We start from the raw sequence: 5,543 nt of genomic DNA, 5'->3' as shown, positions 1-5,543 counted from the left end.
CTAATCGAGTTGTACTTGCATTTTTGGTTACTAGACTTATCCAAGTGGGAGACTGTTGGATTAGTGTCTAAGCTCGTAACCATATTTGGTAAGTACTTGACCCGATTGTGCATGGTCCTTTGGGGTTGCCTTCACCAGAGCAACTTGACTGGAGAAATAGTAGTTTAAGAGGTTATTATGATTTATTAATATGTTATAAGAATAATATATTAAAGGAGAAATCATATTTGTTTAATTAATATCGGTCAATAATTAATTAAGAATTAATTTTGTGATTAAGTGTAATTAATTAAACTAGAGGGCTGAATTGTAATTATGTGATAGTTACAAAATATGGTAATGGTTATCCTAAATATGGGTTGAACGAATTCAAGGAGATAAGGATCCTTGAAATCGTCCAAAGGATAAAGGATAAGGGTTTCAAGGCTTATCTTATTGTTACTTGGTGGGTAAGCAACTAGATAGGGATAAGGAATGAAATCCTAATCCATACACCTATATAAAGACCCCTTGGCTAATGAAATTCGTCCATGCCTTGTCTAGGGTTCCTAGGGATAAATTTCACACCTCTTCCCTCTCTCTATTACCTCTCCATTTGCTCTTGGTGTTTGTGAGTCATTAGAGGTACTACACTTGTGGTACTTGCTTTCAAAGACAAGAAGATTCAAGATTTAAGTTGTTATTACAATATAAAAACAAGAGGTATGTATTTCATATATCCTTGTGGATTTCAAAATTCCTAGAAGCCTTTTAGGGTTCTTCAAGTGTTCATAATGGTGTGTACCTAATAGTGAAAACATAGATCCAATTCTACGGTTGCATGCACACATAGGATTGTTTGTACAAAACCCATCAATAAAGAACGCCGAAATCCGAGTTATAACGAAGAAGTTATGGCTCGTCAAGGTTTCGCGACAGAACCGACACGATACTGGGAAGCGTAAATAGTGAATTTACGATAAAGAGAGATTTATCCTTCGCGCTCTAAAGAAAAGTCGTAGAATATGTTAAACTAAGAATATCGATAAAAAGAACGCCCAAATCTGACTTCGTATGAAGAAGTTATGATTTTTCGAAGTTTCGGATTAGTAGTGTATAGCCCGAAATTCGAATATTAGATTGAGTAGCTTTTAGCCGACACGACTTGAACGAGAATCGAAGATTTCGTTAAGAGTAGCGTAACGAGAAAAAGATGGGCGAAAACAGACGTCGGATGAAGAAGTTATGAGGATTTAACGGACCAATCCTGTCCCGGCCTTCAAAATTAGCCAACAACCTCTAAACGAAAGTTGTAGAGTACGTTCCCACCTTCGCGTGGATATAAAGAACGTCGAAAACAGAGCTAGTCCGTGAAAGTTACAAATTTTTAAAGCTGAACCATGAAATTGTGAAGTTTGTTGCTAAATCGATGACGTGGCAGCACCACAATCGTTCGATAATGGTCTCAGAAGTCGCTTCGGATTGCGACACGCCACCCCTCACATACGCCCCGCGTCCGAAGGCATTACGCCCCTCGTTCCGACCCTTGTGCGGTTCCAAGAAGAGCCACGATAACCCAGCAGCGAAGCGACACGTGTTGTACGATGCGAGAGTGTAACAGCCCGGATTCCCAAGTATTATTCATTCTTATATTTTTGGTGAATTGTGAGGAGACTCGGCGAGTTGGAGCCCAAGCTCGCCGAGTATGATCGCGGCTATAGGCATGTGTTCGCGTCTGTAGTCGGCGAGTCCACGCTGTTTAATGAAACCCTAATTCCCCGGGTTTGGAGCCTATTTAAGGGCACTTATAGCCTCCCATTGCGGCTACCAGTCCCTTGAGAGAACCCTAAGAAAGCTAATTCGTTTTGGGAGAGAGGAAGTCACTTTTGGGCCTTTTGTATTCCTTGTTTAGCAATAGAAGGTGGCAAGAGCAAGGAGGAGGTGAGATTCCAGCAGATCCAGAGTCCAGAGGCTTCATTTTGAGGTAATAGTTCGAACCTCCATCAATTTTAGGGTTGATCTTTAGAGTTAGGGTTTTCTAACCCCTTTGGAGAGTGATTATGTGAAGCAAATGGTCCCTCTTCGAGTTTGTGCCTTGGATCTGGACTCAAAGAGGTCCAGAGACCTTAACCCTTGGAGCTTCTTGGGTTATTATGGAGTTATTGGACCTAGGTTGTCATTTTTGGGACCAAATCTCCTTTTGATGCCTTGTGGGGGTTATACAAGCATGAAGTTTCGAACTTTACGTGACATTCGTGCTTGGGAAGGCCATATCTATGGTTTGGGGAAGCAGATCTGACCTCAGAAGGTCAATAGAGTTTGTGCATGGCATGAACTCGCCGAGTTGTTCTTGAGACTCGGCGAGTAGGGTTGGGGTTTCACGTAAATTGTTCAGCGAGTAGACTCGCCGGGTTGGGGGATGACCCAGTGAGTCAGGGAGAGTCAATAGGGGGCTGAGTCAAGCCTGAACTCGCTGAGTTGTTCTTGAGACTCGGCGAGTTGAGTCGTGGTGGCCCCGCGATTCATGCCAGGTGGAACACGTCGAGTTAGGGAAGTACTCGACGTGTCAAAAGAGGATCCGAGGGAGTCAGTGAACACGTATAGACTCGCCGAGTCGCTCTAGTGCACTCACCGAGTCCGGTCAAAGTTGACCATTGACCATTGACCATAGTTGACCAGTGTTGACTTGATAGGGTTAGTCAACCTTAGTTGTGAAAGTGTTAATTAGATATATATCGTGTTATAAGAGGATTATAGCTCGGGGGATCGAACGCGAGTGATTTCCGGGATTTGCGAGTTATCGAGATACGCGAGGTGAGTCTTCTCACTATACTTTACCTTGAGTAGGTAATCAGAGTTATGTGACAGAGTAATTGTATGCAATATGTATGTTATGTGTTGTACTGCATTATTTCTATGTGATTTATGCTGTGCATGTTTATAGAGTTGGAACCGGAAGGTTCACAGAGTTAGAACCAGAGGGTTCACAGAGTAGGGTCCACGGACCCACAGAGTTATAGCCTTGAGTGGCTAATGTGTGTTATGTGTGGTATTTTTGGGACCTCACTAAGCTTTGTGCTTACAGTGTTGGTGTTACTTGTTTCAGGTACTACTAATGACCGTGGGAAGGCGCCGGCTTGATCAATACACACACGGGATTTTTATGTTATGAGATCTTGGGATTTTTATATGGCATGGATTGAGTTTCAAACATTGTTGGTTTTTCTTATGAATATTAAATGAATTGTGTTTTTATAAAATGCGAAAAATTGTTTTCAAATTTACGATGTTACAAGTTGGTATCAGAGCCTTGGTTTGAGGGATTCGAGTACACCTTCGGGCGTATTTGAACTCAAACTGAGGATTTGAGAAGCATTTTCAAAAAGAGTAAAAGATTTTTGGAAAAACGCGGAGCAGAGTTGTGTGTACGATCAGTCCATGCCTGAACGGTGATTTCCCAAAATACCCTCATGTTATGTGATATTGATATTGATATGATGTATTCTCATGCTAGAGTAGGCTAGGTACTCCTATTAGGACTAGAGTGGCCTGATTTCTGATGCCTTAGCCTAGGGAGTGGTGAGCTGCTATGAGATGCTTGAGAGTGAGTAGGTAGCAGCGAGGAGCTTATGAGAGATTTGTTAGAGAGTGGATTATGCACAATAGAGTACTTGGAACTTGGGATCTGAAGAGGAGGACTTGTGGTGTATTCTGATACGGTGCAGATAGTAGTATTGGGCCAGTACTACTGAAAGCACCGGGGCGGTGTACAACCCAAGTAAGAATATTTGGAATGCCAAGGATCAAGGAAGAATGAGTTGTCGAGTGTGAGTATGCTCGAATGGATTCTAATTTATTGTATGTTGTATTTCAGAGGTAGATCATGGTGAGGACACGTCTTATGCCTGAGAGCAGTGGGGCCAGTGATGAGGAGATCCGCCGGATCATTCAGAAGGAGGTGGCTGCGCCCATCAGGGCAGAGATACCAGAGATGTTCGGGTCTATTAAGACCACTTTGATTGAGACTTTTGACGAGCGTTATGCTGCTCTTTCTGAGGCTGCTGTTGCAGCGGCCACCACAGCTATTGCTACCGCAAGGCCGCAGGGTGGTGATGCGTTGCTGTTCCAAGAGTTCAGCAACACAAAACCGCCGGATTTTGATGGCACCCAGGACCCGGTGGCGGCTATGAGATGGATTTCTGACATAGAGGGGTGTTTCATCACTTGCTCATCTCCTGAGCATTTGAGAGTTCGGTCCGCGCTGAACCAGCTTTGCTTGGGAGCGAAGGACGGGTGGAAGTTTGTGACGGCACACTTTACGCCTGCTGAGCCTGCGGCAGTGACTTGGGAGAGGTTCACTGCCATGTTCCGAGATGAGTACGTTCCCCATGTGGAGAGGGAGCGTTTGGCCCAGGAGTTTCTGACCCTCAAGTAGGGTACTGAGTCTATTACGGTGATTACCAGGATGTTCCACGAGAGGGCGATGTTCTACCCTGAGCATGTGTCCACTTAGCAGGCACGTATGAGCCGATATTTGAGTATTTTGAGGCGAGACATTCGGGAGTTCGTGGCGAACTCCTTGTACCGGACATTCGCCGAGCTTCAGGAAAATGCCCGGAAGAGGGAGATTGAGCTAGAGACTCAGGCCAGGGAGGAGGCGGAGTCTCAGGGGAGGGATTGACAACCGGTACAGTCCCAGCCAGCAGCCAAGCGGGCCAAGCCCGCTAATCCCAAATCGGGGAGCCAGAAGAGCCGCACTTGTGGAAAGTGCGGCAAGGGTCATGTTGGAGTATGTAGAGCTGGATCTTGCTACAAGTGTGGCAAGGAGGGGCATATGGCCAAGGACTGTCCCAAGGGCTTTGCAGTGTGTTTTCATTGCAACCAGACCAGACACCGGAAGGCAGAGTGTCCACAGTTGTGGGGATCAGCTTAGGGAGCACCTCAGGGATCTGCCTGTGCCGCCATCAGAGCTACCGAGAGTCGGCCAGTGAAGGCCGAGGCGCCGAGGGCACGAGGGAGGGCCTTTCAGTTGACCGCGGAGGAGGTCCGCGCAGCGCCCGATGTCATGGCTGGTATGTATTCTTTCGTGTATTTATTTTGATGTTAAGATATTATGCTTATATTATGTTATGCGTAGGTACTTTTCTTGTGAATTCTGTACCTTCCTTGGTGTTATTTGACTCGGGTGCGAGTTGATCTTTTGTATCTTTGGCTTTTAGTAAGCATATCAGTGTTAGTCGTCAGGCGTTGAGTCGGCCTTTGAGAGTTTCGATAGCTGACGAGAGGGTGATATATGCCACGGAGGTTCTCCGGGGGTGCGTGTTCGAGATTTTCGGTGTTGAGTTCCCGATTGATTTGGTTCCTATTGCGATGGGTGATGTCTGTGTCATTGTGGGTATGGACTGGTTGAGCAGATTCGGTGCGGTTATCGACTGCGAGCAACAGCTGGTGACCATACGAGACCCTAGTGGGGGAGTTCTTACAGTGTATCGCGAGGGTACATGTTCTGGGTCAGCGTTTTGTTCGGCCGCTAGGGTGAGGCAGTGTCTACAGCAGGGCTGTAA

The sequence above is a fragment of the Lactuca serriola genome, chromosome 3 (genome assembly GCF_051521515.1).
Source record: "Lactuca serriola cultivar US96UC23 chromosome 3, Lser_US96UC23_V15, whole genome shotgun sequence".
NCBI lineage: Eukaryota > Viridiplantae > Streptophyta > Magnoliopsida > Asterales > Asteraceae > Lactuca > Lactuca serriola.
This window is presented reverse-complemented; position numbering follows the sequence as displayed.